Source organism: Miscanthus floridulus, chromosome 5 (assembly GCF_019320115.1).
Source record: "Miscanthus floridulus cultivar M001 chromosome 5, ASM1932011v1, whole genome shotgun sequence".
Lineage (NCBI taxonomy): Eukaryota > Viridiplantae > Streptophyta > Magnoliopsida > Poales > Poaceae > Miscanthus > Miscanthus floridulus.
In genome coordinates this window covers 63,006,543-63,018,254 of record NC_089584.1, presented here as the reverse complement: position 1 = coordinate 63,018,254, position 11,712 = coordinate 63,006,543, and the positions used below count along the sequence as shown (strand labels likewise).

At 42.5% G+C, this 11,712-nt stretch overlaps 1 pseudogene; it reads right to left on the bottom strand.

The window, feature by feature from the left end:
• Positions 1-4,290: 4,290 nt before the first annotated feature.
• LOC136454699 (uncharacterized) lies at positions 4,291-11,704 on the bottom strand (annotated as a pseudogene).
• Between the last annotated feature and the right edge of the window lie 8 nt (positions 11,705-11,712).

Sequence of the window (11,712 nt, the reverse complement as noted above, 5' to 3'; positions counted from 1 at the left end):
TTTACCCAGGCAAGCCCAGTGCATAACCTCAACTTTTCTGCACTCTAAATTATATTTGTGCATTAAGTTTTAAGGAGTTCAATGAAACCTACTTGCATATATATATATATATATATATATATATATATATATATATATATATATCCTATGAGTCTTACTAGTATGACATGATCTTGTAGAATGCTATGCTACAGGACTCCAGTAGAAGTCGAGTGATTGCCTGTCACTCGCGAGAGATAGGAAATATATTACTGTATTATTATCACTTGGAAAATATAAAATGGTGGAAAGGAAAATGGTGACCGGGCAGGGATATGGTTTGGGTATTGGTGGGTGTAAGAGGTTGTGTCCTGTGGCCAACGGGGCATAACTTGGTTACACTATTTTCCCTGTCTGTGTCGGTTAAGGATCGGCCGTTGTATTAGATGCTAGGTAAGTCACAGACTTATTATCCTAAGCACATACTTGGGTATAGGCACTTGGAAGACTTATTACTCTCTTGTCATAGGTCCCGGCTCTTTCCAGACTGACTGTCATGGTGGTTTTTGGGTTAGGAGGTCCTTGCACCGCACTGAGTCTGGGACTCAGGGGCGGGGGCTTAGAGTCCCAGTTTGGACGGGGACCTAGACCCCAAGATAGGAGGGCAGTGGGTTAGTCCTGCTTGTGCCCAAGGTACAAGCGGGGCATGTGTTTTTGGGGTACCCAGCTGGGGGCATTGATTCACGAATCGCCGACGTTCTGGTACGACTTGTCTAAACTCTAGCATCGTAGTAAGACCTAAAAGATGAAAGATGGAAAAAGAAAATCTGATTGCTTACCACCTGCTTGAAAGTAGCACAGGTGCTTACCTAGAATGGTTAGTTAATAAACTAATGCACTGCTAATAAAAATCGAATATAAGGATGCATTTTTAGTAATGCTCCTGTAGATGCAATAAACCCTCAAGCCAAATAGCCTTGTATATCCTTGGAATCTTTTCTTTCCTCCTATTGGGTAAGTCTTGCTGAGTACAATTGAGTACTCAGGATTTTATTTCCCCCTATTGCAGGTGACAGGTAGATGCTAAAGCTGACCCTTATGTGTGGATTCTTCCTAGTGGGCTCAGAGAGGATTCTTTTACGTTGCGATCATAGTTTTTATTTATAACTCTCACTAAATGTTTTTATAAACGAAAGTTTTATAATATGATGTCATAGCTTATATATCAATGCTTCATCATGTCATGAATAGATATGTATTTAGTTTCGCTGTAATTCTGTTCACATGTTTATATTCCGTTGTTCACTTAAATTGTTCATAACTCTGATAATATGATTACATTCCACTGTTATAACAATAAATATTATACTATGATGTTGTATTAAAAATGATGTAAGAAATGGTTAAGAAAGATGTAAGCTTTATTCTCTCATTTGCAGATGCAACTTGTTGAGAAGGTGGTTGGTTGTCTATGTTCTATGAGGAGAGTTACCTTGCATCTAAAGAAGGTGAGCTTACCCCCTCTATGCTGAGATTGGATGTGAGTAAATTTTATAAATCCACAACTCGTACCAAAACGCAACTTTAACAACCATTAGTAATATTCATGGTACACACTGCACAGACCTTAGCTTACATTACAAACAAGTTAAAGTTGCTGCAAAATAATGACAACATCCATCCAAGACAATCAAACAACATTGATCTATTTAAACATGTCATGACAGAGATATACATCATGTAACTTTATTTACTCCTCTGCTAATGACTCCAACTCCAAGAACAAGGGAACATAGAGAAGATAGTAAAGTCTGCCATTGATTTCTGGCAGGATGCCATGTTTCAAAAACTGATTGTAATATGTAGGGATGACATGAACTTTTTTGTTGTCCATGTTATATGCGACGATGTCATTTTCTCCCCCAACCCCAACAAAGAGAAGCAAATTCCATTCTGGGTTAACCGTTGAGTAGTACTCATTAACATCGTAGTACAAGTAATAACAAAATTCAATGTTAGTTTGTGCAAACCCTTCAGAATACTGACAATATGCTTCAATGTCCATTTATTAGTAGCATAGTCTTCAAGGATCTAGATTGAAAGTTTGAACATATTGTGATCATGAACAATACATACACACAATTGACCCTGAGCTTGATGGATGGAGGGTGAAGAACCATGCGGGCAAGGGATTTTCCTCCATGTCTCTCCCTCCATATCCACAACAAGTATCTGAGGGTAAAACCCTGAGTACCCCATAATATGCAGACAACCATTAAGATACACATTTTTTGATGATCTCATTTCTTCTGATCTCTCAATTGTCACACAAGTATTCGGTCCCCATTTAGATTCCTTACAGATCCATGCTACAGTTTTAGATGAGTAGATGTCCACACCCTTGCACTCATCATCTTGCTCCTCTTCTATATATTCAATCACATGGAAGTGCGAGGAGGCTGTCGGATCAAACCCCAATCGAGCCTCACCAACAGAATGGATGCTAGGCGGTAAGCAATAGCTCCTTGAACTTCTTGGTTGCTGGATTGTAGATGACATAGCGGTATAATCCATTAGTCCCTCGGTACCAGTATAGGATGAGGTCATTGAAGGTATCTGAGATAGCTACATTATCCAAGGTGAAGGGCAAGAAGGACAAGGATGGGTATTCATCAGTGACTCTGGTGTAGCATCGATGGCCTTGGTCGGTGTCATAGAAGAAGCTGGCCAGAGTCTGGGGCAGCACCTTATGGTTGTTGTAGTCCTTGATGAGGCGATGTTAGGAGCGACAGACACATTTATAGCAGAACAAGGAGCGAGCGGGGAGGCGGCGGAGGATCTCGACAACGGCAGCGTCTGTGAGGCTGGCCAGTGCGTTCCTCTTGTTGGGGGCCTCCTCCATTTTGTCTATGTGCAGTAGGATGAGAGCTTGGTCAGTAATGAGATCACCGAAGAGGAAAGTAATCCATCAAAGATCCATCAGTGAAGTCCACAACTCATACCAAAGTGCAACTTTAACAACCATTAATAATTTTCATGGTACGACCTCAAACAAATTTAGAGTAGCACCACATAGATATAACTTAAACTAGAGTAGCAGTTAATGGAGCTATAACCATTACAATTCCAGCTAAATCAAGTCTACTACTACACAGACCTTAGCTTACATTACAAACAAGATAAAGTTACTGCAAAATAATGACAACATCCATCCAAGAGGAAATTAACATGTCCATAGATAATCAAACAACATTGATCCATTTAAACATGTCATGATAGAGAGATACATCATGAAACTTTATTTACTCCTTTGCTAATGACTCCAACTCTAAGAACAAGAGAACATAGGGAAGATAGTAAGGTCTGCAGATGTTTTGTGGCAGGACATCCTGTCTAAAACGCACTATAACGTGTAGGGATGACATGAACTTTTTTGATGTCCATGTTATATGCGACGATGTCATTTTCGTCCCCAACCCCAACAAAGAGAAGCAAATTCCATTCTAGGTGAACCGTTGAGTAGTACTCATTAACATCCAAGTAACCAAATTCAATGTTAGTCTCCACAAACACATCGAGAGTGCTGACAGTATGCTTCAACGTCCATTTTTTAGTACCATAGTCTTCAAGGATCCAGATGTTAAGCTTGGGCATATCACGACCACGAACAATACATACACACAAGTGACCCTGAGCTTAATGGATGGAACCTATAGAACCATGCGGGTAAGGAATTTTCCTCCATGTCTCTCCCTTTATATCCACAGCAAGTATCTAACAGCCCCACGAGTACCCCATAATGTGCAGACAACCGTTAAGATACATAGTTTCTGAGGTGTACCTATCTGATTTCTCAATTGTCACAAATGTATTCCTCCTCCATTTCAATTACTTACAGATCCATGCTGCAGTTTTAGATGAGTAGATGTCCACACCCCTACACCGATCAAACGACGACTCCTGTATATATTCAATCACATGGAAGTGCGAGGAGGCTTTTGGATCGAACCCCAATCGAGCCTCACCAACAAAATGGATGCTAAGCGGCAGTTCCTTTAACTCCTTGGTTGTTGGACTCCAGAGGACATAGCAGTATGATCCATGGGCCCCTCGGCACTAGCATAGGATGAGGCCATTGCAGATATCTAAGACAGCTACAATATTGGCCAAGGTGAAGGGCAAGAAGGACAAAGAGGGTTGTTCACCGGTGACTCTGGTGTTGCATCTATAGCCTTGGTTTGTGTCATAGAAGAAGCCTGCCACATTCTAGGGTAGCACCTTATGGTTGTTGTTGTCCTTGATGAGGCAGTTCTAGAAGCGACAGACACATTTACAGTAGAACAAGGAGCGGGTGGGGAGGCGGTAGAGGATCTCGACAACGGCATCGTCCGTGAGGCTGGCCAGTGCATTCCTCTTGTTGGGGGCCTCCTCCATTTCATCTGTAATAAGATCACTAAAGAGGAAAATAATCCAACAAAGATACAATAGTGAAGTCCACAACTCATGCCAAAGTGTAACTTTAACAACCATTAACAATTTTCATGGTACGACCTCAAACAAATTTAGAATAGCACCACATAGATATATATAACCCAAACTAGAGACTCTAAAGACATGTCAATACAACCAACTATCTAGAACAATGGTAAAGACTGTGCATTCCTTCCTCTGGGTCCCGGGTTCGACTCCCAGGCATTGAGGTTTTTTTGAATTTATTAGACCCCGGTGGCACAAAAGGTACAAGTGACACGTAAGCCGTCGGGTCCCACAGGTCAGATGAAGATGGAGAAAGGTCCCACAGGTACACGTGACACATGAGTCGTTGGGTCCCACAGGTCAGATGGTCCCACAGGTACACGTGACACGCAAGTCGTCGGGTTCCACGGATCGGATGGAGATTGAGAACGGTCCCATAGGTAAACGTGACACGTAAGCCGTCAGGTCCCACAGGTCGAATGCTGGAGGGTCCCGCAAGTACACGTCGGACGAAGAAAGGACTGAGTGGAGACTTTTATGATGAATTGCAAGCGTCACGGATGAGTAACTGTAGGTCCTATAGGTACACGTCGGACAGAGAAGGGTCCCACAGGTACACGTCGCATGGAGATATGATCGAGCAGAGACTTTTATGATGAATTGCAAGCGTCACAGATGAGTAACTGCATCCCACAGGTACACGTCCGATAGAGAAAGTATTGTGTGGAGATCTATGACGAAGCTGTTCGTTACAGATTGAATATTGTTCGTCACATGTGTAATTAGTTCAATGACGAAGCCCTGTTCGTCATAGTTTCAAAGGAGATCGTCACAGATGAGATGCGCGAGTGGTCTATGACGAAACTCTGCGCTCTTCTATGACATTTTTTGTGACGATACCTGATTTTGTCATAGAAAGGGAGGGTTGCAGTATCGTCACCACTGATCTATGATGAAACAAAAATATTCATCATAAAAAGCGCTCTTCTATGACGGTTTCAGATTCGTCATTAAGATTTTAGTCATATAAGTGGATATTTCTAGTAGCGGGAACAGTCGCGCGAGTGATTTGTGATGAAACCCTGTGCTGTTCTATGACGTTTTTTGTGACGATATCCGATTTTGTCATAAAAAAGGGGGGTTCAAGGATCGTCACCGATGATCTATGACGAAACCAAAATATTCGTTATAAAAAGCGATTTTTTATAACGGTTTCGGATTCGTCATTAAGATTTTCGTCATAGAAGTGGATATTTCTAGTAGTGTACACTGTTGTCCAAGGCAGTGGAGTAAGTGGCTAGTAGTGGCAAAATTCTGGTATAATACAACCCAACATTCAGCTCTGGGCAAGTCTCCATTTGAAGTGCTTTATGGATATACACCAAGATATATGGGAATAAAAAACCTACAGGTCTGTTCTGTCCCAGATCTTGAACAGTGCTAAAGGAGAGGGAACTGCTTAACAGACTCATTCAGCAGCAACTCCTTCGAGCCTAGCAAAGGATGAAAGCGCAGGCAGATAAAAATAGAACTGAGAGAAGCTTTGAAGTGGGTGAGCTGGTATATCTGAAACTGCAACCTCATTTGCAGTCCTCGGTTGCTTCCAGAGGGAATCATAAGCTGTCCTTCAGGTTTTATGGTCCTTACCAGATAATGCAGAAAGTGAGAACTGTTGCTTATAAGCTTGCTTTGCCTGAGTCAAGCAGGATTCATCCGGTGGTACATGTATCTCAACTGAAGAAGCACATCCCTCCTGCGGTTCAAGCTTCTCAGGATTTGTTGACTGTCTACACCGATCCAATGTAGACACTTCAGCAGAAGCTTTTCTGGGCTTCGGATACAACTCGAAGGGATCATCGACTGTCAGACAGGTTTTGGTCCAGTGGATGTCATTACCTTATGAGATGGCTACATGGGAGGAGGTTTATGATCTTCGTCGTCATTTTCCGAAGGCACCAACTTGGGGATAAGCTGGTTATGAAAGAGAGGGTATTGTTAGGAAAGTATAGCTAAGGAGTAGTGGGCCGGGAGTATTTGCCTAACTAGCCTTGTGAGAGTGGGCTTGGGCCGTTGCGTGTGTCCCAGCTATATAGCTGGCGCCTCGGCGAAGGACTGAAGGAGAGAGGCATGTAACTGAATTTCAGAACCGTTCCCTATCTGAACTCACTCCTCCCCGCGGGCATCAGCCGCGTCCGTCCCAATCCTACCTCAAATTCTTGCTAACCTATCCCCCAAATCTCTTCTTCTAGTAGCCTAGATCGTTACAATCTGTGCCCTACACGCAGCCTAAGTATCCTCATGTCCTCATCACGTTTGAGAGTTCCGTCCCAGGTGCATCAAAGCGACGCCACATGATCGCAACAACACAATTACACAAAGCGTCGACTACCGGATGGGAATGAGTTGAGCATTCGCACGCGTCATAGCAATTTTGAAGAATGATTAACTACGAATTTTCTGTCTTCCATCAAAGTTATTATAGGCTAGGGTTTCCAATTTTGAAGAATGATTAACTACGAATTTTCTGTGCGTTGATTGGTATGATTGGAAGTGTAGATTATCATTATTGATGTTTCAGTATGCGGATTGGATGTAAAGTATGAGTTCCATGTAGGTAGTTATTTATTATTTTGTTGATTGTGATATGTTAGTGTGTTGGTTTTGTTTTCATTAGTGTTAAACGGACACGAACCATTTGGATATATTGGATGATTGTAATGTGGTTAGTTATCTCAGTATACTAGTAATTGCACATGTGTTATTTGGATATAAGTTTAGTTAATGTTGGTGGTAATGATTTTGGTTAAATTTTGTAGATGGATCGGTTAGTCCATTTTTTTCAAGGTGGCAAAGTGAAAGGAAATGGGGAGTTTGAAAGTATGACGGAGCAAATACAGTTCTTTAGTACACCTCCAAGTTTTTATGGGTGGGTTATTAGTCATTGCCGGGAGAGGTTTGGATGGCCATTAACATTGAACGGTCGTTTTGACTGTGGAAAGGAAAGACCACACTATGTTCTAATGGCTTTGTCATGTGTCGATGATTGGAGTAACTGCAAAGAGGTTGTCAACAGTAGTATTATCACTTGCTTGGAAGTTGTCGTGGGTACTGGGGTGTAGTCCAGCGGTTGTGCATATCGATGATACCGTGGATTTGGAGCTTGTAGAGAATCTTAGCCCGCTCGTAGTCGCGCGGTCACGCACGTAGCCCCGCACGGCCGCGCATGCATCTAATTTCGCCGGTTGTGCTCACGTCCTCTTCATGCGTCTGCAACCAATTCTTTTTTGTTTTTTATAAGAATTCTTTTATTGTTTGATCTTCCATTAGATGTTGCCTAGACTAAAATTTGGCCGTGCCACAGAACAAAAATTAGCTGCCAATGCATAAAAAATTCAGGCCTAATTGGTTTGCCATCGTCGCAAAAAAAAAAAATAACGATCAAAATTTGTCATGTCAAATATTTGGCAAGCCAAAGTTAAATAAAAAATTTGCCATATTTTTGACAAACCAAATATGAGAGATTGGCATGTTTTGGCAAAATTTTAGCTTACCAAATCTTTAATTTGGCATATTTTGAAAGCCAACCAATCAAACCCTTCGGTGCCCGCCACCCGTCAAGTTCGTTTTCAATTTGCCATGGCCTAAATAAATCACCATGCAGGATCATTATGCCCAGGCAATTTCAGCGAACTATCCCGCTCGCTACGGCGTGCTATGGCTTGGCTGTGTATCAGCGGCACGCTTCTACTGCTTGCGGACGTCGACGTTCGCGGGATGGAAAAAGGACCTGATGGGACGGAAGGAGTATATGAATGAAGACGGATTCAACTGGAGGATGCCCATGCATTCAAGTTCAATTTCAGGTCACTCACCACTAGCTCGGTCTCGTAGCTGTGTTGTGTAATTCTCTTTTTTTAATAAAAAAAGGACTATATTCCAACATCGCGAAAAAAAATGGCCATGCATTCAAATCGGCCTGGCATCCGAGGAGCCGCGAGCGCTGGAACGATTTGTGCGCTGCAAAGTATCCTAGGAGCGCTAGATCCTTGGTAAAGTTAACTTTGGAAAGACCATTATTTAGACTGTTGGACGGAGGAGTAAATAAGGTAAACAAATAAATAAAAATGGAATTAAATTGAATGGTCAATAAATCGATTTGTGCGCTGCAAAGTATCCTCCCTCGCTCCCTCTGCGGACGTATCCTCCTGACCTCCTCCCTCCCGCACTCGGCCACTCACAAGTCACAGAACCTCGTGCAGCACCGTCACTCCCCCAGCAAAGAAATTCCAAATCCCTTCCCTCCGACATGGACCGGGCGCCGGCCGGTCAAGATCCGACGATTCCAATAGTGCACCGAAGCTCAGCACTGGCGGTTCCGGAGCCATTTCTATTGACGTCTGAACCCACACCACCAGTGGCATAGGCCAGTAGAAATCAAAAATACTACAGACGGTTAGTCAACATGCACCAATGTTAATAAATTTGTATTGGCGGTTAAACAACCGCTGGTGATAATAGTATTTTCACAGGCGGCTATAGTAAGTAATCCGCCAGTATTAAAGCATTTTCACTAGCGGTTCGTTCAAGTCGGCCACTAGTGTAACGTTTTTAGCACAGGCGGTTGACCTAAATCTGTCGCCTCTGGAATAATTTTTCCACATGCGATTTATTAGCAAAACCGCCAGTGAATTGTTTTTAAAAATTCAAAATTTGGCGCCATATATTTCCCACCGGTGAATTGTTTTTATTTTTCACCATATATTTCCCGTCGGTGAATATTGTATACAAATTGAAACGAATCCAAATAGAAATCACAGGAAATTATATTTGCATGCAAAAAAGCAATATTTGTTGCAGTCTACCAAAGTCATCACACGCTAATAATGTATACATAAAACAAATGAAGTTTCTTCCACTCATAGCTAGCTTGGTCCCATGACGTGCTCCTCTAATAATCCTCGTGGTTTAGCTCTAGCTTGGTAATATCTACGAGATCTCGGTACTATGGTTGAGCAAATTCTGACTCCAGATCAAAATACTTCCCATCAAAGTGAATTATTTCTGTCATGATGTACCGGCTAAAGTCCTCGCAAATGTTCATGAGCTCTTGATTCTGGAGGCGCCTACTCGTGGGATCACACTTGTATACCTGCAAAATATAATATAAGTCATCATAATTTACAACTAACCAATACAGAGAAGGCATAAGTAGTGACAAAACTTAACATATGACTATTACTTACTTTGCTAGGGTTGTTGGTGTATCTCCCATTTTCTCTGAGAAACTTGCACACATAGTACCCACGGTGCACCGATCCTGGTGGTTGCTTGTGGCACTATATATATAAGAGTTGACAATTGGTTACTACATAGTTGCTACGTGTACAAACATAGAAGACAAATACATGCATGCTTATTTAAAATTTACCGGATAGTTACTCCGCACGTGTAGTGGTTTTTTGACTTTTTTTTAAATCGTACCATCCACCCTTGAACTTATAGAACTTGTATGCCCTACAGAGCTCGAATGAATTCAACAAGTCATATCCAAACCGTCGTAGATAATATAGAGATGTGAAAAAGTATGCAAGCAAATCTCGACTTACTGTTGTAAATTATCGATGAATTTTTCATAACTGCTCTATGGGAAATCTGCGGAGTCAAGGACCAAAATCCGTGCATCATAGAGCCAAATGTACATACAGACCCAATGGTCCCTGCATTGATTCAAGGAAGCCATGTGTTAAGACAATAAGAACTTTGTAAATAAAAATTATTAAGGGAGTTTACGAACAACACATACTTGAACATGTATGGTGCACATATAATTCTCCTGTCTTTGTATTGAAGAAACGTGTTTCCTATGTAGGTGGCCACTGCAGTTTCCTGCTACTGTTGCTCCTTCACTCTAATTTTTGCTATTTCAGCCTCGCTCTTGCCCACAAACTTCTTGTGATCAGGACCCATAACAATTGGGTGCTCGTTCTCGCTTATTCTTAACAGGTTGAGATACCCAACCTTTTTCCCCTCGTGAAGAAATGGATCCTCAGTGAACCGCATCTCCTGGTCGGCATGTTGCATTCTATAAAGCACACGACTTTGTCGGATACTTCATATGCCCTAACATTATATTAGTAATAAAACATAATTATGTACGAGCGACACTTACAGGCACCACACAGTCACGAGCTAGACGTCAAGTTTGCGAAGGCAAAACATCAACCAAATGTCCTCGAAGTCAACCATAACCTTGCTAGAGCCACGCATAAAAGTTAGTGGTGGTACAACCGCACCGAAGGCATTGATCCCAACTGAAGATGCTCACATATACCAATCACGCAACCTCTTCATCGCACGCGAAACACAATGGAGTTCGCACCACTAGAGTATAGTCCTGCATGGCACATATTCATCGGTGGGGATATTATCGTAATCCTCTTTCATTGGCTTCGTATGGTGATCTTGTCGGAGGCGGACTTGGTAGCCTTTCCACTACCACGTGTGACTGGTCTCCTTGTCAATCCGGCCATCCACTTCTTCATGACCGCCGGTGACGATGTCTCATCGATGGATGTAACCATTTTTGGTAGATGGCCTTTAGGTTCTGACGAAACATCCTTCTTACTCGGGGATGATGGTGGATTCAAGGTTGTCGATGGTGGTGGGTTAGGTAGAGGCTTTGAGATGGTGTGGAGGCCAAACGCTGGTGGTGGGTTAGGTTCTGGTGATGGTGGTGCGTTACGAGATGGTGGGTTTAGAGACGTTGGGTTAGGTTCAGGCTCTAAAGGGGTATGAGATGGCGGTGAGGCTGCATGTGGGAACCCTCCTTCATCGTCCACTCCAAAAATGGCATCGATGGAATTGGATCGTTCAACCTAATGTCCCGTCAAGGCCATAAGATGAACTCATTGATCGCATGACTGAGTTTCTCGACACCATCAGGAGTGGGGATGTCTAGGAAGTCATCCCTATGTCCTTCGATGATTGTCAACACTTCTACCCTGTAGTACTCCTCTTGTATTTTCTTGTTGTGATAGTCATGGCCTGGGATCACCATACCGGTGGCAACTTCTATTGTACGGACATGGGTGATACCATATGATATAACTAGGGAGCAACCTATCGGTGCAATGATGTCATGAACTGCATAGTGCTCCCTATTTGCCGTAGATCTGATACTGCTTAGAACTATTGGAGAATCCGTGGGTGGCATGATGACCATCTGCATCTATGGCGTCTGTGTGATCATCTATGGCA